Here is a 24,382-nt window from a genome sequence, read left to right on the forward strand (position 1 = left end):
GTGACAGGTATCCTTCCTAAATACGAAGCAGTGGTGGCGAGAGAGAAACTTCTTCGGTTCCACAGACACCGTTCACTGAAGATGAAGGAAGCTGGCTGGATTGCACGCATGATGATCCCCTGTGGAACAGGAACTCAGAGAAAAAAAAATGTTTTATCGGCTTGCGTTCGCGAAGTTCCACTGGGAAAACGTAAGTGTCACGACAGCCCAAGAGTGGTTTGCAGATCGCAAGTGACAAGACATCGTGAAGTGACGACAGGAAGGTGTGGGCGGCGGTCACTTTCCTGCTAGGCTTGGATTTCTGTGAGAGGAGCAGGGAACTCTTGATAGAAGGTAGTACGCCCAAATCGTCAAGAATGTGATGCTGCCTCCAGTTCGAATGCTAGGCATTGAAGGAGAATTCAAAGTACAGGAAGATAAGTCTCTTGTGCGTAAGTCAACATTCGTTCAGCACCAGCTGCCAGCATGGGCATTAACGTCATGGACTGGGCGCCAAGCGTTGCTGACATGAATCCAACAGAGGACATATGGGCTGAGGTAGCACCAACACTGTCTGATATTCACGATACAAAATGGCTACAGCTGACGCCCTTCGGGACTGCATTCTTGAAGCGTGGGGCGTATGGGACGGAGTTGCCTCTTCTGGCAATTACGTCCGACCCCTCAAACTCCATGGCAACTTAGAAATAATGGGGGATTCTGGACAAGATATTAGGGCACTAAAAACATTCTATTTCATTTAGTCGCTCTTTCGCTCAATTTTATGTCAGTAACAGCCAGCGGAAGATCACTTGGGGAGAGAAAAGCACTGATCAGTGACAATAGAATATGAGTTAGTTTTCCTTTACGTTACGTTTTTAATTGAAATAAGTTTCTTTAAAATACATATTTTGAATATTACATTTCTCTTATTTGCTTTCTGCCTGTAGAGTCTCGTCTCAGTTGCCTGTCACTCTATCTTCCCAAAACTGATAAACAGATCAAGAAGTTTTGTTGATATTATACTCTTTCTTGTAATGTCTCCCTCTACCTGTTTCACTTTCTCCTCTGTCATTCCTCCCAAACAGTATGAAACAGTTTTCTTTTAAATCCATGTTTTATTACACATTGTTAGTTCTAGAAATATCCTTGTCTTATCCCTTTTCTCTCTCTTCTGAGAAAACAAGGGAACTGTGACATAATTTTATATAAGATTTACTTTCTTACTTTTTAGTCTTTTATTTTGCACTTCCACCCTCTTCCCTGTTCCATGGTTTAGCATCCAGGGAGTCGCAGACGCAACTAACTGAAGCCAGCACATCAGTTTCTTCAGGCAGCTATTTGGGATCTATGGATAATGGACAAGCTACATTTCGAGTACCGAAAGACTGAAAGAACTGTAAGTTATGTCCCCACGCCTAGGCGTGGACTTTCATCCACAGATTCTCACTTCTGAACTAATGTTGCGATTTAGTGTAGAGGTGCGGGAGTTTACGGCCGTAGCTCCCAGTAGTGATGGATGCCACACCAACTGTAGCTGCAGCGCCAGTTAGCAAAAATCTGTAGATCTTAAAATATTTCAGGGGCCGCCAAGAACTCGTCCCTCGTCGGGGACAGAAGAGAGATCCTAGCGACCAAAGGGATGCAGATTTATTTCGGTAGTATATCAATTTATCAAAACAGACATTTGGGATCCATTGAGATTGGTCAAACTCTTTTCGGATATGGAAAGGCTACAAGAATAAGTTCTGTTTGAAGAGTTTCGGGTCTCAGGCCGGATACGATCGTCGAATGCCCGCGATATTTCGGCGGATAACTGCTTCGACATCATCAAGGAGTGCTGATGCAGAGGTCTATCCGCTCTCTGCCGCTAGTATTTATCCCTCGCGGATCCAGGTGCGATTCCGTGCGCCGACAACGCGTGTCGTGTCCGTTGATGGGGGAAGCGATGGCTGTGGTAGGTGGTGGTGGGGGAGTGGTGGTGGTGGGGAGGAATGATCTCATGTCCGCTTGCACCGATGCTCCTTGACAGAGCTTAGCGTTGCTTTCCAGACCTTACTTAGTTGGTAACAAGTATCCCTGTTGATGAGGTTCCCTGTTACGCGAATTTCTACAGAGTTTTTGAAGATGAAGTCCCAGTAGTTATTTGTGGAGGTCATTACTTTTCTCATAATTCGCTGTGTGTCCAGTGTTCATGCAACGTGTCTATCTTGTGTTGCGTCAATAGTTTCCCTATTTTGGACGACAAGTTGCCTGCAAAGGTACAAACGGCAGGCCATTTTTCCATTCTTCCGTTTGTTCTTCATCTTGGTCACTTCAGCGCCACTGTTGTCGGAATACCAGGAAGCCATGCTGGGTAGCCGGCCTGAGTGGCCGAGCGGTTCTAGGCGCTACAGTCTGGAACCGCGCGACCGCTACGGTCGCAGGTTCGAATCCTGCCTGGGGCATGTATGTGTGTGATGTCCTTAGGTTAGTTAGGTTTAAGTAGTTCTAAGTTCTAGGGGACTGATGACCTCAAAGTTAAGTCCCATAGTGCTCAGAGACATTTGAGCCATGCTGGGTAGCCGCGCGGTCTAGAGCACCTTGTCACGGTTCGCGCGGCTTGCCCCGTCGGAGGTTCGAGTTCTTCCTCGGGCATGGGTGTATGTGCTGTCCTTAGCGTAAGTTAGTTTAAGTTAGATTAAGTAGTGTATAAGCTTAGAGACCGATGATCTTAGCAGTTTGGTCCCATAAGACCTTACCACAAATTTCCAAAACACCAGGAGCGCTGTAGAGACCTTTTGCACTCAACATGTCTTTCAAAATAGGGAGACCATTGGGGCAACACAAGATCAACACAGTCTTCCGACCACCGACTAAGACGCGCGCCTTACTAGGATCGGCGAAAGACGATATCGTCCTCAAGACAACGGGTTTATACAAAATTCCTTGGGTCTGTGGCAAATCCTATGTCGGCCAAACAATTCGTACGGTGGAAGATCGACGCAAAGAACATCAGCGCTACACCCACCTAAGCCAACCGAGCCAATCTACCCTACCAGAACATTGCATAAACACTGGACATACAGCGAATTACGATGAGACAAAAGTACTGTCCTCCACAAATAACTACTGGGACTGCATCTTCAAATAGGCCATAGAAATTCTCATAATGAATAACCTCGTCAACAGGGGCACTGGTTGTCATCTAAGTGAGGCCTGGAAACCGATAGTAAGTCTGTGAAGGAGCAACGGTGTAAGCGGACACGACTCCGCCACGGCCACCGAAGAGATAGTGCTCACACCCACCGCCCTTCCACCACCGGACACGTCGCGCAGTCGGCGCGCAGACTAGCCACCTGGGCCCGCGAGCGATAAATACTGGCGGCAGAGACCATTGCATCGGCACCACCTGATGATGGCGGAACGGTTGTTTGCCGAAATAGCATGGGCATTCGACGATCGTATCCGACTGGACAGCCGAGAACTCTTCAAACAGCAAATGCGCTGGGAAAGCCTCAGATCCCAAAATAAGTTCTGTTTCTATGTGAGGGCGTTGAGCTATCAGTATTAGACATCTGAAGGCGAGAGTTGTTACTTCCTGTGTTGATAGCGGATTAGCAGCTTTGTTCTTCAAAATACGGTGTATGGAGACAGAAGAAGTCTCTGTAAGTAACCGCAGGCAGCCATATAGAGCAAATGACTGGCACTGAGAGTTCATGGTCGTTATGAGTCTCGTCAAACTGGGAGAAAACCGCGTTATTTTGTTTGACTTGATTTTTTATTGTGTTGAAATTTCTGATGACATTGAAGCGTGTTGGTTGGGTGTCAGACGACGTATATTTCTGTTTCATTTCCCGACCATCCAGTGACTTTTGACGTATGTCCTTGGTGATTTCATCTTAAGATCGCTAATTTAGATGTCTATGAGGCGTTCTGGTTTTAACTAATTGCCTACCCAATTCTTTTTCAGTTAAAGAAAATTTGATGAGCAATAATGTCTGCAAACGACTAAATGCACTCAGATGCTATCTTGAAGGTGTTATTAAACTCATACAGTAGTGTACAGGCTTTATGAATGTTTCGGGACATGCTGAATGCTCCAAGGCTTGACAACAAACAATAAGCACTACCTTATTTTGGAAATTGCCTCATAACGTAGCAGTCTGTTCTAGAAATTCCTCCTAGCTAATACTCATATAAATATTGTGATGGGCTAGATAAGTAATTCATGTGAAACCATCGTGCAATAACTCCAGAAAAAACAGCATTGGCTGCGAGGGATTGCTTTGCAAATATGCCCCGTGCTCAGCTAGGTGAACTCCTTACTGGAATTTGTATCTATGTTGTAATAAGCGAACTGCAGATTGAACAGCCTAGTCATCATAAGATTTTCGCTTTTATGAAGCAAAAGCAAGTATTGTTTGAAAACATTGCAGATAGAAGTTACTTTTCGTTCCTCTGATTATTATAGACCGAATGGCAGTTTTATTTTAGAATGAAATATTAAAGACGGTACCGTTTCCATGTTGTGCTCTTTTTTATACTCCCTGTTTGAATTTCTATATGCCGCTGCAGTGCGTTTTGGTTGATGGCACATTGTTTCTTTGTGCAATTCAGTTCAATCATTTGAGAAAAGTCTTACTTATTGCTTATGGAATTCCTCTGTGGATGTTCACGTTTTGCAAATGACCTGTTGTTGTCCTCTCACTTGCGTTCCTCGGTCTTAGTGGTAGTTCCAACGACAACGTTTTCAAGAAATATTTTTTGTAAGTCTATAAAGATCAAAAGATATCTTAAGTACACTTGACACTTACGCTACGACTATCGTTAGTACGCTTAGGAAAGAAAAAGAATAATAATTATGACAGCTACTGATTTATGATTTTCAGCTTGCAGTTGGTGCATCTGAATGCTATTAGCACTTACATTATAATCCCTAAGCCTAGTTACAGAAGTGAGAATAAAGTCACTGGCCATTATTTTTGATATTTCGGTTCTTGCTCGACTTGGTTATGCAAGTTTCAGACGCGAGCTGCACTCCTTACCTCCAAGCCCGCTCTGGAAACCACCGTCTGTGCATCTTATTATTCCTGCAGCTTATTACAATTGACAGAATTGCATAACATGTTTGGAAACTCCGTGATAATATATTTTCTGGAGTGGCACAGAATTTTCAGGCTAAACTCACTTCACTTGCTGCTTCTTTGTCAGTTCCATTAAATAATACGAGTGATTTTCTTCTACGGTGCGAGATCGGGTTACAAAATTTGTTTTCAGTCCAGGAGGGTCATTCCAGAGAGAAAATACAACTAACCTTGTCTGCAAATCGAAAAAGTACACTACTGGCCATTAAAATTGCTACACCACGAAGATGACGTGCTACAGACGCGAAATTTAACCGACAGGAAGAAGATGCTGGGATATGCAAATGATTCGCTTTTCAGAGCATTCACGCAAGGCTGGCGCCGGTGGCGACACCTACAACGTGCTGACATGAGGAAAGTTTCCAACCGATTTCTCATACGCAAACAGCAGTTGACCGGCGTTGCCTGGTGAAATGTTGTTGTCATGCCTCGTGTAAGGAGGAGAAATGCGTACCATCACGTTTCCGACTTTGATAAAGGTCGGATTGTAGCCTATCGCGATTGCGGTTTATCGTATAGCGACATTGCTCCTCACGTTGGTCGAGATCCAATGACTGTTAGCAGAATATGGAACCGGTGGATTCAGGAGGGTAATACGGAACGCCGTGCTGGATCCCAACGGCCTCGTATCACTAGCAGTCGGGATGACAGCCATCTTATCCGCTTGGCTGTTGGTTGGTTGGTTTGGGGAAGGAGACCAGACAGCGTGGTCATCGGTCTCGTCGGATTAGGGAAGGATGGGGAAGGAAGTCGGCCGTGCCCTTTCAGAGGAACCATCCCGGCATTTACCTGGAGTGATTTAGGGAAATCACGGAAAACCTAAATCTGGATTGCCGGACGCGGGATTGAACCGTCGTCCTCCCGCTTGGCTGTAACGGATCGTGCAACCACGTCTCGATCCCTGAGTCAACAGATGGGGACGTTTGCAAGACAACAGCCACCTGAACGAACAGGTCGACGACGTTTGCAGCAGCATGGACTATCAGCTAGGAGACGATGGCTGCGGTTACCCTTGACGCTGCATCACAGACAGGAGCGCCTGCGATGGTGTACTCAACGACGAACCTGGGTGCAGGAATGGCAAAACGTCATTTTTTCGAATGAATCCAGGTTCTGCTTACAGCATCGTGATAGTCACATCCGTGTTTGGCGACATCGCGGTGAACGTACATTGGAAGTGTGTATTCGTCATCGCCATACTGGCGTATCACCCGGCGTGATGATGTGGGGTGCTATTGGTTACACGTCTCAGTCACCTCTTGTTCGCATTGACTTTGAACAGTGGACGTTACATTTCAGATGTGTTACGACCCGTGACTCTACCCTTCATTCGATCTCTGCGAAACCCTACATTTCAGCAGGATAATGCACGACAGCATGTTGCAGGTCTTCTACGGGCCTTTCTGGATACAGAAAATGTTCGACTGCTGCTCTGGCCAGCACATTCTCCAGATCTATCACCAATTGGAAACGTCTGGCCAATGGTGGCCGAGCAACTGGCTCGTCACAATACGCCAGTCACTACTCTTGATGAACTGTGGTATCGTGGTGAAGCTGCATGGGCAACTGTACCTGTACACGCCATCCAAGCTCTGTTTGACTCAATGCCCAGGCGTATCAAGGCCAGAGGTGGTTGTTCTAGGTATTGATTTCTCAGCATCTATGCAGCCAAATTGCGTGAAAATGTAATCACATGTCAGTTCTAGTATAATATATTTGTCGAGTGAATACCCGTTTATCATCTGAATTTCTAGTTGTTGTAGCAATTTTAATGGCCAGTAGTGTATCTACATTAACCATCGCTATTGGAATGACGGAGCAGAGCACACGGTAGCGACTCGCTAGCGCAGTGGTAATGTAACTGCCATCTTAGCCACAAGCTTTCGGTTCGAAGCTGGGTGGAGGACTAGCATACTGAATCTGCATTTTCGCACTATTTTAAAGTGCCAGACCGACAGTGGCCAATGAAATCTTAAGGAAACCTCTGCGTTGTAAGTTTTCTCATAACACTGACTCAGCTCATTTTAGATCTGAAGGGATATTGTGGGCCAGCAATCCCATTGGTCGTTGGCACGCCCCTTTGGAGTGATGTACGACGCAATTTTTGCTCTGATGTACGGTACGGGGTGGAACTGCTAAGGATCGTCCAAAACCTTTCGACGAACTTTGAACGTCATCCGGGACAGCAGAGGGTGCTTATACCTTTTCAGTCCTGTTTCGAGCGCACCTGTGGCGTGATCAAAGGGATGAAGGGGCAGGGATGCGACATTGACACACGAGTGAATAAAACGGCAAAGGGTCCCTCTAAGACCGCACCTACCCTCTTTTCCTGAGCCCTTTAAAAATCTACCTGTACAGAGAGAAGCTGTGAAGGAGTACTAGACGCCTGCATGTTGCTGCTCTACCTCTGTTTGCGGGCTGGCGCATTCGGAGGAGCGTCAGAGGGTTGCTCAACAAAGGGGGACGGGTGGCAAGATGGTGTTGCCAAACTGTGCAGGTCTTAGAGAGACTCTTTGCCATTTTATTCAGCGTGGAACAGGAGAACTCAAAAAGCATAAGCGCCCTTTGCTGTTTCGGATCACGTTCAGATTTCGTCAAGTGGTGCTGAACGGGCACGAGTGGTTCCACCCTGTACACCAGAGCAAAAATTGCGGCCACACCGCACTCCAAATGGATGCGTTACTGGCCTACAATGTCTCTAGGGAGGGGTTCAATCATCCAGCGGGTGTCAGCAGCGTCAAAGGTTGCCGATAAAGTTACCCTGTGGGTCACTGCAGTGCCAACTTTCATTATCGACCGCGAAATATGTCGGGATCAACCATTCAAGGGAACGGTTGGTTTCTTTAACGCCTTTTACGCTAGCCCTGAGGCTTTTTCGTGTCGATTCTAAGCGGCGGTTTCTTTGAAATGTTTTCCTCAGCCACCCATAAGATAATCGCTCGATTTGAACGCGTCGCGGTTCTGACCACCATCGTAGAGGGTTCGAAAGAAGTGGTGGAATTTTGGTAACAGGGTGTGTGACGACCTTCCCATCGTGTGACACGTTCACGGTGGCGGTGGGAAGCATTGTGGTGAAATTTGGCGTCAACGTGACATCATTACCTACCCGATACCTCACATGAACATCTGAACTCCGGTCTTTTTATTGTAAGTGTCGACGCCTTTCTATTTGAAGCGTTGCCGAGCCTGATGGTGACGTCACGGAGCCAGGGTTTTATACCATCACAGAAGATTGTCTGCAACTTTAAGCCATGTTTCAAACTTATTTGAGGCATCTACATCTACATCTACATGGATACTCTGCAAATCACATTTAAGTGCCTGGCATAGGGTTCATCGAACCACCTTCATAATTCTCTATTATTCCAATCTCGTATCGTGCGCAGAAAGAACGAACACCTATATCTTTCCGTACGAGCTCTGGTTTGCCCTATTTTATCACGCTGATCGTCCCCCCCCCTCCCCACCCCCCTATGTAGGTCGGTGTCAAAAAGATATTTTTACATTCAGAGGAGAAAGTTGGTGATTGGAATTTTGTGAGAAGATTCCTCCGCAACGAAAAACGCCTTTCTTTTAATTATGTCCATCCCAAAACCTGTGACACTCTCTCCAATATTTCGCCATACTACAAAACGTGCTGCCCTTCTTTGAACTTTTTCGATTTACTCCGTCAGTCCTATCTGGTAACGATTCCACACCGCGCAGCAGTATTCTAAAAGAGGACGGACAAGCATAGTGTAGGCAGTCTCTTTAGTAGATCTGTTACATTTTTTTAAGTGTCCTGCCAATAAAACGCAGTCTTTGGTGAGCCTTCCCCGTAACATTTTCTATTTGTTCCCTCCAAGTTAAGTTGTTTGTAATTCAGAATGAGATTTTCACTCTGCAGCGGAGTGTGCGCTGATATGAAACTTCCTGGCAGATTAAAACTGTGTGCCCGACCGAGACTCGAACTCGGGACCTTTGCCTTTCGCGGGCAAGTGCTCTACCAACTGAGCTACCGAAGCACGACTCACGCCTGGTACTCACAGCTGTACTTCTGCCAGTACCTCGTCTCCTACCTTCCAAACTTTACAGAAGCTCTCCTTGCCCGCGAAAGGCAAAGGTCCCGAGTTCGAGTCTCGGTCGGGCACGCAGTTTTAATCTGCCAGGAAGTTTTGTTTGTAATTGTAATACCTAGGTATTTAGTTGAATTTACGGCTTTTAGATTAGACTGGTTTATCGTGTAACCGAAGTTTAACGAATTCCTTTTAGCACTCACGTGGGTGACCTCACACTTTTCGTTATTTAGTGTCAACTGCCGTGGGAGACAATTATGGGGTATCGAAAAAGGAAATTCTGTTGCACAGTGTAGTTCATTCGCCTTGTAAAGAACCTCCGACCACTAGTTATCTCCACGGAGCGCTCGCTTCGACTGACTACGCCATGTTCTTCTATATACCCACTTTCCAAGTCTGTACTTTGAACTTCATAATCGTTGACCAGCCATCACTACCTGTTGCTACCGCCATAACTTATCGCACCTCCGCGCTTAATCACAACAGGACGACAGAAGTCGGAACTACAGATGAACATCCGCGCCCAGGCAAAGGAACATAACTTAAAGTTCTTTCAGTCCCTCCATACTCTCCAATCTCCACAGATCGTAAATATCTTTCTGAAGAAACTGATATGCTGCCTTCAATTAGATCCGTCCTGCGTCCCTGTGGATGCTAAGACCTCTCGTGGCGTGTTTATTGTAGTAAAGAATTCAGTAGTATCTAGCGAGGTTATCACGGATTCTGAAAATGAATAACATAGGTGAAGTTAAGAATCAAAAGTGAGGGGGTTCAAAAATGATGATCGATCCTTTTCTAGATCACCATCGTCCGGAACAGTAAGGATAGAGCGGTTCAGAGAGAACTTGGAGAATTTCACGAATAATTTTCCTGAGTATGAAGTTTTAATAGGGGGTGTCTTCAACTTACCAGTAATAAATTGAGTGAGTCATTTTACAAAGATGGTGCCAGAGACACGGGTTCGTGTGACATGAATCTGAATGCCTTGTCCGAAAATTACTTCGAGCAGATAGAGCACCAGCTGATGAAGGTAATGTCTTACACGTCCTGCCAACAAACAAACCTGAACTGCTCGAATCACTTAACGTTGAGGAGGGTACCAGTGATCATAAGGCTGCGACTACGGGTACTACAAGGAACTTTAAGGAAGTCAGGAAACTAATTTTGCTTCGCAAGAGTGATACAAACTGAGAATATCTGAGTAGTCAATATCAGATATTCGGTGCTGGGAGCGAAGATTTGGGAAAAAAAGTGGAAAAACGTTCAAAATCATCATTCAATATGCCTTAGATGTGTGTGTGAATTCTTAAGGGACCAAACTGCTGAGCTCATCGGTCCCTAGTCTTACACACTACTTAAACTAACTTATGCTAAGAACAACACACACACACCCATGCCCGAAGGAGGACTCGAACCTCCGGCGGGAGGGGCCGCGTAATCAGTGGCATGGCGCCTCTAACCGCGCGCCTACTCTGCGCGGCTATGCCATAGACAAGTCTGTTCCGAGCAAGGTCTTAAGGAATGGAAGAGACCCATAGTGCTTCAATAGCCGCCTTAGAAAATTGCTATGTAAAGAGAGCATTACGGATTCAAGCGAAGTCGAAACCTAACCGACAAACGAAAGCTGAACCAGCGAAAATGATAATCATTCAATGAGTTTCAATATAAAATTTTGTCAACCGATATGACTAGAAACCCTAAGAGGTTTTGGTCTTAAGTAAAACCATTAAGCGGTTCGAAATCGTCTGTTTAGTGACTCTGACCATAATGGACCGAAGCGGAAGATGACAGAGAGAACGTCGAAATACTGGATTCGGTCTTCCGAAACTGTTTCATCGCGGTAGATAGCCCACGGTCTCTCCTTTCAATCGTCGCGCGGCCTTGGAAATGGCAGATATTGAGATAACTGATCACGGAATAGAAAAGCAACTGCAGTCGCTTAGTAGAAGAAAGGCAACAAGATCAGATGACATAAGATTCTACATAAATTATGCGAAAGAACTTGCTCTCCTTATAGCAGCAGTTTATTGTAGATCGCTGGAGCAACGAAGGCTATCTAGCGACTGCAAAAAAGCGCAGATCATTCCAGTTTTCAAGAAGGACCGTGGTAGAGATGCACGTAATCATAGGCCTACAACGTTTACGTCAATCTGTTGTAAAATATGTTTTATGATCATCTACAATGACGCTTTTGGAGAACCAAAACCTCCTCTACAAAAATTGATATGTATTCCGCGAACATATTTTGCGAAACCCAGCTCGCTCTGTTCCTTTGAGATCCACAGCGTTGCAGACGTCGGCGCTTAGGTTGATGACGTGTTCCTCGACTTCAGTAAGGCATTTGACACTGTCCCAGCACTAGGGTTAAGTGGAAAAAGTACGAGCTTATTGAGATTCAGACTAGATTTTCGACTGGCTTCAAGATTTTCTTGCAGATAGAAATCAACACGTCGGGGATTCGTTTTGTCTGCGAGGGAGCGTTACAAAGATTCTCAATAAACTTCAGTGACAGACGCTACAAGAGAGGCGTTGTGCATCACGAAGAGGCTTACAAATTGAAATTTCGAGAAAGTGGTTCCCGGGAAGGGTTGGGCAACATTTTAGTTCCTTCCACATACGTCTCACCAGATGAACACAACGAAAAATTCGAGAAATTCGAACTAATATAGAGGCTTACCGACAATCATTCTTCCCATAAGCCATTCGTGAATAGAACACATGTGTAATCACACCTCCATACTTATAAAGAAGGACACTTACTTGTCAATCACATCGCGATTACGTGCAGCATGGGGTTCCCGCCTGAGCCTCAGGACGTGCGCTAGCAGCGCATGTCGGGTGTTTCAAGCGTCAACTTCGCATCTCAATATCTCGGGATGTGATGGGAATATTGCGTTGCAATCAACACCATTTTGTATGTGCTTTGTCATGCTATGGATTGCTGAAGAAAAAATATAGGAGGTCCGTTTAAAAAAACATAAGTTTGTGTTAAAAAACACATATGCTTTCGTTTTAGAATGTTTCCAAATATGTACATTCATGGGCCCCAGCCCTACATTGATACCGGTGCAAGTCGTTTTCCAATAGCTGTCATTGTTCCAGAGATATTTTGGGTGGACAAAATAGCTGGGACACCCTGTATATAATCCTCTCAAAATTATAGTACATAAAATAGATTGTCATTAGCGATAACGTACTGCTGACATGTTGCTCTTTGATGTGCATACACATAACGTTTTTATTTCCGCCCAATGTTAAGAAACTGAAAAATTAGTTGTATATAGTGTTAATCTCATATTACATCGTTCTCAGTATATTGTATACTGCTTTTTAGATGCTTCAAAACGGCACAAGAGCCGGAATTGTAATATTAAAATAAAAAAGTAGCAGCTAAAACCAAATATGACGCCATTAAAAAAAAACATTTTCTTTGATTGAGCAACAAGTACTGATACTTCGCTCCTCAGAATAAACGCATTCTCAGTGTGTCGTACCACACATGTTAGGTCTTATTAGAACGTGGCTGTTCCTTAAAACTAATAACTGATTTTTTATTGTTCAAGTTTTATAATACGACATGTTTATCAGATGCAGTTAGCGCAAGATAATGTTGGATAATGCAATGGTTCTGTTGTGACATGTGCCTAGCTTTGTTGTATATACGGGTATTTTAAGTCTGACCAAGAAACTGAAGTAAAATGACATATTTGTTAAATAATTGTATAAATTTCAGTTAACAGATAGTCTTACACAGAAAAAAATTGAACCAAAATGACTTTCCAGTCTTTTTTGAGAGTTTGTATCTCACATGATTTCCTGTGGACTTGTCTGCGGATGTCTTTATTAAGACGCCTTGTTCTGCTCAACCTGTCCTAGAAGTTCCGCTTGACTCAACAGGATATGCTGCTACCTGTTCCCACGAAACGGGTGCTGTTCTCTGCGCTGCACCGCCTGACCTGAAACCGCTAGTCAACGCAATCTCACATCTGGCGGCACATTTTACAGCCTTCTATCGAGATTACTGTAGTTTGTTTTGCTTTAAATTGTTAAATGTGATGTAAATATGAGTGCCTTGATGTGACATATTATTTCCTTCCAGAATTTGAGTGTTGTATGATGTCCTTAGGTTAGTTAGGTTTAAGTAGTTCTAAGTTCTAGGGGACCGATGACCATGGATGTTAAGTCCCATAGTGCTCAGAGCCATTTTTTTTAACCAGAATTTGAACAGAACTACTTCACCATGGACCATTCCTTGGTTATGGATCTCCCACCAGATGAGTGACTACACTGATAACTGTTACGAGAGGATGAAGTTAAATAAACTTCACACAAGAGATGGGAATAAAAATATTTATTGTTCGGCTCAATATTAGTTATACATCGCCTGTGATTGTATTAGAGTCGTGAAGTAAAGAATTATCTTGAATTTGCAACATGAATGTACTACATGAAAACCACGCAAAGATGCTTCTACATAAAATATCCGAAATTGGAGCCTCACTTGGATGTCTCGGAGTCTGCGCTAAGATAAATAGATGGTGTTATTTCAGTGAGGTACTACTAAAAAGAAGCAATGACAGGTATCGATAGTGACACAAACGCAAATGTTTGACGTAATGTGTTAGCAATTTAGTGATGGCTTTTCACTTTGTTGTTGCCTTATAGTAGGCCCTCATGGATGTTGTGAACAGATTTGTGGGTTAATGTTTATCAATCGATCATTTTGTTCCGCTTGGTTCTGTAAAGAACTGCAGCGCTTAGTTAATGTAATCAGCAAGCACGTTTGTTGATGCAATAAATTTAGGATTCCGAATCGGATTGTAATTAATGGACAAACTATATGTTTCTTATAGCATTGGTTGCGATGTTTCACCGAGCATGAGGAATTGGAGACATCCATTGTGAGGTCACACTTAGCGGAATTACTTCTTTCTCTGCATAAAGCAATGAGCCGTGACTGTATCTCACCTCCCAGAACGTGCCTTTATCTAGGTACTAAAGAGAATGGAAGAGTACTCACGACCCTCCTCCCCCTCCAGAAATGGACTTTTATTCATTTATTATACAAGTTGTACGAACCATCATCCTGTGGTCAGATCTGATAATTACTGCTCTTTCGGGTGACAATTCACTCGCAAACGACCATAAACGATGAGTATGCAGAACGTATTCTCATCAATAAACAAAATTTAAAAGAATCTTTAGTTATTCACTTCCACTGCTGCACTCCTACACATTATCGAAGTCTGGCTCAACATCAGCGAAATACGAGGGGAAGCCTGGCGATCAGCATTCGGGTTCGAAGCCAAGTTCCCAAGAAAGGTTCATGATAGCCGTTGCTGACGCCCTGGGAGTAACCATAATGCTAATTACGGCCGAGGTCGCTGTAGGAGCGGTAACGGGTGTTGGACTGACACCGTGATCGATACATTCAGCGGGAACCAGGACGATGGGACTGTACTCCTTTCTTGCCCAAACGACTCTAACAATGATAAACTGCTGACGTCTCCGCTTTATGTATTGTAAAATCATTCTGTCATTAGCTCTGTGTAGTACGGAAGTACTACCATTAATGGACGTTTTTAAGAGGATTCTATATTCAAACAAGGCTATCCAGTTAGTGTGCGAAACTTACAGCAGATTAAAAAAATTTTTTTTATTCTGCTGCATCATTCTCTCGAACACAGTACTGGATTGGAAGGTTATATAGCGTTGTTCCCCTTACTAAAGATTCAAAATATTGTTAATTGGGTTCAGTGTGTAAAAAATTTTTTTAACTGCTTAATAGTAAAGAGACGAAAACCTTCACAGAAGTAGAAAAAGTCAAGGGAGAGCCCTGAACCATATAGCGTGCACGAGAACAAAATAACTTTCTTAAATAATTGATAATAAATACTGCTATGTACACTGCACTTTTCGGTCAGAGACAGATTAAGGGAATATACAGTAATAGTGAATATTTTCGTGGCAGAATTGATGGTATTGAATGATGCAGCCAACGGTCATGGCACCACACTAAGTTGCATCTAAACCTCCGTCCAGCTATACTTATATAAGTCTTACAAGGGGAGGCCACCAATTGTGAAATTCAGATTCGATTCATATTGCGCATAATAAAAGCTCATAGCCAGAGGTGTGATGTGGCAAAGCACCAAGATGCACTTCTCGGCCGTTGTCGAGAAAGCGACAGTTAAATGAAACCGTTGAGGTGAAATACTCTCTACGATTTATAACTGCCTACAGCGTCGTGGCGCAGCGGTAAGCGCTCAGGTTCGTAATCCAAAGGTCGCCGGATAGAATCTCGCGCCATGCAACTTTTTTTTAGTATTTGTTATTTGTAATATATATATATATATATATATATATATATATATATATATATATATATATATATAAAATTCCCGGCAATCAGTTGCAACAATTATGCATATAATAAGTTGTTGAAAGTTGTTTGTCGTGGAAAAACTGGCGACTTCGGACTTCGAACATGATTATGTTTTTTGCAAACAAAGCTGTATTTCACAAATGTTATTGTCTTCATAATGTTTACACGTGTAGTTAACGGAAGACCTAGAAACGATATTCCGAAACGAATACGTATAGTGTAAGTAAAACGTTCGAATTAGAGACCCCATGATATATATATATATATATATATATATATATATATATATATATATATATATATATTTGAATTACAAAAAACAAATACTAAAAAAAATTGGATGGCGCGAGATTCGATCCGGCGACCTTTAACTTACGAACACAAGCACTTACCGCTGCGCCACGACGCTATCGAAAGTTATACATCGTAGAGAGTATTTCAGCCCAACGGTTTCTATTAACTCGATTTTCTCGACAACGGCTGAGAAGTGCATCTTGGTGCTTTGCCACATTACACCTCTGGCCATGAGCTTTTATTATGCGCAGTATGAATCGAATCTGAATTTCACAATTGGCGGCCTCCCCTTGTTAGTAGTTGTATAAATTGTTTCAGGTGAATGGGAAAAAGAGAAGGTTGAATGCTACCACAGCCGATTTCTTCGCTCAGCTTTGGCAGTTGATATTGTTTAACGGCTGTGATTACAACGTTATTGGCTGTATCTTAAACACCAGAAGACGAACATGAAACAAAAGAGGCCTTGCAGAATTGGACATCAGTTGAAGGGAGCGTAAACATAAACCCGTTACTTGTGAATGCCACGTGTTTCTATATCATTTGCGACACCACCTCACAGAACATGTCATCGGCGAAAGCCGTGGCTACAATCATTCATTATGCTTTAGGAAGATGGAGAATTATGCTTCAACATCCCGGCGCCAGCAAAATCGCCACAAGTAGAGCTTCGTCTTGCGAGATTTAAGGAAACCACAGAAACTCTATCGTCTGCTGACCACTGAGGATAAGCAACCGAACAAAATATTAGCCGCCTCAAAACATGCAGACTGGTCGCATTGGAAGCACTACATTCCACCTCTGACGTAAAGCAAGTGGTGTGTATGCGGAAGTCGACTGGATGGAATTGTGCTGTACGATGGGTCGACGTGTGGAGCAGTGAAGAATGTCAGATCGAGCTACCGTGTTTTGACGTGCACATGACGACAGTATAAATGAAGAAGAAGAAACCCAAATTGTTGGTGTGTAAGTATGAACTATCTAGCGTGTATAAAAGGAATGGAGCACTGCTCACAACCAACTAACATGGTGTGAGAACATTGGTGGTAAAAAGATGCTAACCGACAGGGCCTGGAGACGAATATGATGCCTTGTCGGTGATAGTCGGTTAACGGAGGTCCGTCTCAACCATTTGGGAAAATAACTGAATGAAATGGACATTTGGAGCCTGGAGACGAATATGATGCCTTGTCGGTGATAGTCGGTTAACGGAGGTCCGTCTCAACCATTTGGGAAAATAACTGAATGAAATGGACATTTGGAGCCAAACCGACAGGGCCTGGAGACGAATATGATGCCTTGTCGGTGATGGTCGGTTAACGGAGGTCCGTCTCAACCATTTGGGAAAATAACTGAATGAAATGGACATTTGGAGCCGGGCATCTCGCAAAATGCCATCGCTCGAAGCCACACATAAAGCTACGCAGTGGGCCGGACACCACTGAAACGGGGCATTAGCTAACCAGAAGCATGTAGTGTGATACAAAGAGTTGCGGTTTTGTCTATTCTCAATTGATGCAAGGTGTCGAGTGCACCAGCGACCGAATGAAACGCTTAAAATGCCAGGTGTGGAAGGTTTAGTTCCTGCCGGACGTAATTCAGTGATATTTAAGGGGTATTTTTCTTGCTTCCTCAAGGAACCACCCATCCCACTTGCGATGGAGATTAAACCAGATGGTTATTCTAACATTCTCACATTCTCGGTGACCAAATGTTGCCGATGAATATACTGTGGACTCTCACGTCTTCCTAGATAACTGCCGTGTTCACAGGGCTGCATTCATACGTTCAGGACACTCTCGAACCTCGACCGACCTACAAAACCACCCGATATTTATATCTGGGACTACTTTGAGCACCGGTTGAAACATAGCAATAAACAACCTCGTAGTTTGTAACTCTAGAGGGATCTAATCATGAATGAGTGGCTTGAATTCTATTTGACATACCTGAAGAAACTTATGGACTTTCTTCCTTGCCCAGTTGAGACCATAATCAAGGCAAAAGGGAATGTTTTGCGATACTATCGTGATATCTCCTGGGGTTTTCCAATTGTTTATTGACCCCTCTCCACACAAACGCGACTCCAATCTGTTAACCATCGCACCACCTAGCTCAGCCTTTTCCGAAGAACAAGAAAAGAAATCCGTCATCGTTGTACGATATTGTACTGGATAGATTACCTCCGAATCTGTCAGACAGAGGGGAATGTTAGCTACATGACTGTCAGTCTTAAAAACGACAATAATATTTTTCTAGAGAAAGCGGATCATGTTGGGCATGATTGTGTGTCTTACGTCACTAAATTAGCAGTTTCTTGTAACCAGACCGAGCGAGGTGGCGCAGTGGTTAGCACACTGGACTCGCATTCGGGAGGACGACGGTTCAATCCCGTCTCCAGCCATCCTGATTTAGGTTTTCCGTGATTTCCCTAAATCGTTTCAGGCAAATGCCGGGATGGTTCCTTTGAAAGGGCACGGCCGATTTCCTTTCCCATCCTTCCCTAACCCGAGCTTGTGCTCCGTTTCTAATGACCTCGTTGTCGACGGGACGTTAAACAACACTAACCTAACCTTGTAACCAGATCTAAAATTTTCTCAACTGAGAATCGGCAGGGATTGGATAAGGATTGGGGATTGGGATTTAACGTTCCGTCGCCGGCGAGGTCATCAGAAACGAAGCACAGCCTTGGATTTGCCAAGGCCGGGGATTGATATTGATTTTCCTTAAGTACCTCAGGGATACCACTGATTCCTACATCTGGAGATCACATGGTGATCTGATGTTTACTCCTGCAGAATGCAAGGTCATTGCTTTAACCAGTCCAAAAACTCGCTCGGTCCCACGGAAAGGAAAGAGGAACCACTCTTGGTCTTGTAGAAGGAATTATATTGGGGTTTGTACCGTAAAAACTTCCCGTTTTATCGCAAAATATTTCCTACGTGTTGCGTCGCCACTGTTACTTTCCATTAATCTTTCTTAGTTTCATTTCCCACTTGTGAGAACCTTTTCTCTGATGTGAAACGTGAGTGAACAAAATACCCACAATTAAAGTCAGAGATCTTGTTATCTATCGCTCAATATATCTCTGTGAGAGTTTTCATAGGAAGCATGTTATGTGAATAGAGGAACTTGTTTTGGTTGGAATCGGTCTGCTGCTTTTAGTACATTTTGTCTACCAATTTCTGGAAACTCGACTAGATCAAAGCGACATATAATAATGAATGTTCTTTGACAATTAGAAAAACAATACACTAACGTGCGACATTTTCGACGTGTTGATTGAGGGGTGAGGTTGGTCTTCCGCAAGGGAAAAGGACAGCACTTCTGAAGTTAAGTACGTAATTGCTTTGAAGTAATTACAGACGTAATGAGTAAGGAACGGCGCTCAACTTTTTCACGTCCATAGTATGTCATTATGATGTGGATGTGTTTATCCGAGCGTATCACGCAGCACACAATTTTACTAACAATAATTTAGATTTTGGTTAAAAAAATGGCTCTGAGCACTATGGGACTTAACTTCTTACGTCATCAGTCCCCTAGAACTTAGAACTACTTAAACCTAACTAACCTAAGGACTTCACACACATCCATGCCCGAGGCAGGATTCGAACCTGCGACCGTAGCGGCCACGCGGTTCCAGACTGAAGCGCCTAGAACCGCACGGCCACACCGGCCGGCTTAGATTTTAAAGTAGTTAATGTCTTATCTGCAGAGCGGAGCATTTCAGTTGATAAAACAGATTCTGTTCGGGAAATACTGCACATACTGGTATTTTTGTGCGTAAGAGGCAACCTCTTTCTTCTTACAATACAATTCTGCAGCTAAACAGTGTGCCCATTTATCTTGACTTGACTCTTGTCCAGAAGCAAAATTAAAAATGTATCATGCAAAAGTTATTTACTACCAGTGGGACATTAACTAGCCCCGCATTTCTTGTATCATTGAGCGTTACGAAGTTATGAACAGCAGTACGTCTTTTTAAAACAATATTCTATATTATTTATTCCGTAGTCTACTTCCTCTTCTCAATATCTGACCGAAAACGTATTATTTGGCATCGTGGGCCCGCCTTGATGCAAAACACTTTTGTTACTTACATATTCCCAGACTAGTTTCAGGGACAATATCGCCATCACCAATGGGTTCTTTAATTCTAAAACATGAAAAATAGCATACTTATGAACATTGTAAAACATTATTACATGTGGTTCTCAATATTGTTTTCTGTGGATAGTTTCCCAATAACTTATTTAATTTACGTCACAGCATGGATTTTACGATTTTTGCCGCTGTTACCGACGTATTTCACGTGTGTGTGTGTTTTTTGCCGTTTTTTTGTCATACATCATGCCATCTGCAATTGTATGAATGGCTGTTACTAAACAAAATGTTGTAGCTCAGTTTTGGTGTGTACTGGCAATTTATGGTAAGGTCTTATGGGACCAAACAGCTGAAGTCATCGGTCCCTAAGCTTACACGGTAGTTAATCCAACTTAAACTAATTTACGCTAAGGATGACACACACACCCAGGTGTGTACTGGACTGTTACGTAGTTTACCATGTACTCACGTTCGTTGTATGAGTTGCAGCTACTTTTAGACAAAGGAAAACATAGTTTCCGCACCTCGTTCGTGATCCAAAATATTACGCTAGTTTGCTGTTCGCGTGTGTCGCAAGAAATAGATCGCATATTGCGAGGAGATTATGAAAACTATAGCCGGAGCTCTGACGACTAGCCGGCCGAGTGGCCGAGCGGTTAAAGGCGCTACAGTCTGGAACCGCACGACCGCTACGGTCGCAGGTTCGAATCCTGCCTCGGGCATGGATGTGTGTGATGTCTTTAGGTTAGTTAGGTTTAAGTAGTTCTAAGTTCTAGGGGACTTATGACCACAGCAGTTGAGTCCCATAGTGCTCAGAGCCATTTGAACTCTGACGACTTCTGTTACTTCTATATCTCTCTGTCTGTGATGGAGGTCTTGTCTGTGTTTGTGTGTTTTCCTCTTCTGTCAGGTGTCGGTCCTCTTAGAGCGGTAAAGAGTGTGTTGTTTCAAAGTGCTGTGTTTGCGTTTATTACGTTTTCCCCTTCCACTATAGCCTTTTGAATGTAATAATTGTAGCTGTGTTTCAGGATGTGTAAAATAGTTTGAATATTGGTGAGGGTGGTGATTTTCATTCATTAGATGTTCTGCCAAAGTGGTACGTGTGCTATCACTCTCATGTGCTCTGCGTACCTTGCTCGGAAATTTATGCTTGTTTGTCCTATGTACTGCGCCTGACAGGAGTGACATGTGAGTTAGTATATTCCAGCATTGCTGAATTTGTTTGAGGTTCTTTTGTCTGGTCTTATCCTTTGTAGAACTGTGTTTTTGTTGTGAATGTTACTGGGATTTTCATAACCTTTCTCGCGTCACTCGCGAACAAGAAGAGGGCGTAATGTTTTGGATTAAGAACAAGTTGCGAAAGTTACGTTTTCTGTGTCTAAAAGCAGCTGCAAGGCATCCAACGGACGTGAGTACATGACAAATATGTACCAACCTAGTAAACACTAAAACTGTATCGACAAAACTACCGCAATTCCAATTGTGTAGCACTGACATACATAAGTTCGCGTTTTCTATTTGCTTACTAACAACCATTCATATAGTTGCAGATGACATGGTGTATGCAACAAAAAACACAGGAAATATGACAGGAACAGCTACAACAATCGTTAAAGCCATGCAGTGACACAAATTAAATAAGGTATTATGAAACTATTTATGCAAGACAATATCTGGAACCAAAATGTACACGTGTAATAATGTTTTACAATGTTTATAGGTATGCTATTTTAGCATGTTTTAGAATTTACAGAAACCACTGGTGATGGCGATGTTGTCACTGAAACAACTTTGGGAATAAATAACAAAACTGTTTTGCATCAAGGCAGACCTACAATCAGAAACTGTTAACCACTTGGAAAATTTCCGGTGCGCCATGGTCTTCAGCCATGAAAGCAGATTCTGCCTGCATTCAAGATGTACGACGTAGGCGTGGTGGGCGCTGTCTCGTAGAGTACCTTCTTCCAAGACACACTGTCTCAGCCACAGGTCTTACGATATATGATGCGATGAGCTGTAACTTTGGTTCACCTTTGGTGTATCTGGAGGGGACGCTAACCGGCGCTCAGAACCTGCACAATGTTGTTAGACCCGTTCTTTTGCCGTTCTTGAAACCGGAAGGTGATGTGTTGCTTCAACATTATAATGCTTGTCCACACAGTGCCCGTGAAATTCAATGTACTTTGCAACTCGTTCAGCAGCTTTCCTGGCCAGCACGACCTCTGGACTAGTCTCCAATCGAGCATGTGTGGGATTTGATGGGACGAGAAGTCACTCGTGAAGCCCGTCAACTAACAACTCTTACCGAACGATGTGAAAAAATCGAGCATGTGTGACATAACGTATCCCAGGACAGTATTTGCAATCTGGCGATCGACTCGATGCCAGATGTTCAAATGTGTGTGAAAACTTATGGGACTTAACTGCTAAGGTCATCAGTCCCCAAGCTTACACACTACGTAACCTAAATTATCCTAAGGACAAACACACACACACCCATGCCCGAGGGAGGACTCGAACCTCCGCCGGGACCAGCCGCACAGTCTATGACTGCAGCGCCCCTGACCGCTCGGCTAATCCCGCGCGGCTCGATGCCAGAGTCAGCGCCTGCATTACCACCTTTGGAGGCTACACAACGTACTAATATAGATGTTTTAGTTTGGGTCGATATCTGGTACCTCAGAAACGCTTCTGTTCTTGATCTGTAAATGTAATCATTGCCTGCCGGAGTGGCCGTGCGGTTCTAGGCACTACAGTCTGGAGCCGAGCGACCGCTACGGTCGCAGGTTCGAATCCTGCCTCGGACATGGATGTGTGTGATGTCCTTAGGTTAGTTAGGTTTAATTAGTTCTAAGTTCTAGGCGACTGATGACCTCAGAAGTTAAGTCGCATAGTGCTCAGAGCGATTTGAACCATTTGATTTTGTCATGTACTCCGAACCCACTGTTGCAAAATAGATCTTGAGTGAACTACAAATCTCTAAAGGATATTTTTTTTCCTGGCGGTGTATAAATCATGTGACCATCTGATGGAACTTTTTCCAGCTTGCTGAAAACCATCTCGCAGGATTACCCTGACGGAAACGACTGAGGTCAGAGTGAATGTGCATACAACCTGATAAGCCACTGCATATGGTAGATGCCATTCTGTGATCGTTCTAAGAGAGGTTCAAAATGGCTCTGAGCACTATGGGACTCAACTGCTGAGGTCATTAGTCCCCTAGAACTTAGAACTAGTTAAACCTAACCAACCTAAGGACATCACAAACATCCATGCCCGAGGCAGGATTCGAACCTGCGACCGTAGCGGTCTTGCGGTTCCAGACTGCAGCGCCTTTAACCGCACGGCCACTTCGGCCGGCTTCTATGAGAGGCAGTGGTGTCGCCTTCACAACGTGCCACAGGATAACGAGAGACCAGCTGCTCCGCACATGGTAAAAAAAGAGCCACCATTTTAATATTTGTCGTGTAACACGTGATGCTCACACTAAATGCATAAAAATTTGAACTCTTCTCTTTTAGGGGAATGTTCTAATTGTGTTTCTATCTTTGTAGTTTTGAAGCAATAAATATTTGAAATCTGTTTCTTCTTTTTGAATAGTAATGCTTCGTCACAGGTGGTCAGTAGTGTGGATGCTATCGAGGTCATACATAGGCTTCGAACACCATTCAGGGCATGTTAACTAGCTACCATGGCATGCACTGCTTCCATAAACATAATAACAGCAGGCAGACAGTGAGAGTAGCGTACTCTGCCAGGAAGACAACACGTGAGTGTTGCTAAGTGTCCAGCACCATGCAGCTGCTATCGCAGCCATCCCCCTGTGACCTGCGTAGCCTACTCAGTATGTGTAGACTGAGCCGTACACCTGTTTCAAGTCGCTATATAGCGCACATCACTTAGGAAGACGCTTCCGCGCATAGAAGCGGAATGATTTGGAATCGTGGAGGGGATGATACCTGCGCATGCATGGCGGCAGAGAGCGGGCAACAGTAGTCTGCGTTTAGACGAAATTAGAATTATATCAATACCTTCAGCTGCTGACGGGCGTTGATATATATCAACAGGGACAAGTGAAAATGTGTGCCCCGACAGGGACTCGAACCCGGGATCTCCTGCTTATATGGCAGACGCTCTATCCATCTGAGCCACCGAGGGCAGATGATAGTGCGACTGCAGGGAGTATCTAGCGCACGCCTCCCGCGAGATCCACATTCTCACCTTAAATGTCCACATACGTAGTGTCCCTACCCAACACACTCATTACTCGTGGAAAACATTCTTACCAAGTCCCGTAAGAGTTCGGGGAATATGTGTGCACCTACACAGAAGAAGGTCATTGCCAGAACTATATACTTATATGGATATGGTGTCTGTTCTTTCTTCACGTCTTGACTTTGCGTCCATTGCTACACATCATTAGTCAGTGTGACGTACAA

At 43.8% G+C, this 24,382-nt stretch overlaps 1 non-coding gene across 1 annotated transcript; it reads right to left on the reverse strand.

The window, feature by feature from the left end:
- Positions 1-24,027: 24,027 nt before the first annotated feature.
- On the reverse strand, positions 24,028-24,102 carry Trnai-uau (transfer RNA isoleucine (anticodon UAU)). The gene has a single exon. It is a non-coding gene; the product is annotated as a tRNA-Ile (tRNA).
- Positions 24,103-24,382: the final 280 nt, after the last annotated feature.

Source organism: Schistocerca nitens, chromosome 3, assembly GCF_023898315.1.
Source record: "Schistocerca nitens isolate TAMUIC-IGC-003100 chromosome 3, iqSchNite1.1, whole genome shotgun sequence".
Classification (NCBI taxonomy): domain Eukaryota; kingdom Metazoa; phylum Arthropoda; class Insecta; order Orthoptera; family Acrididae; genus Schistocerca; species Schistocerca nitens.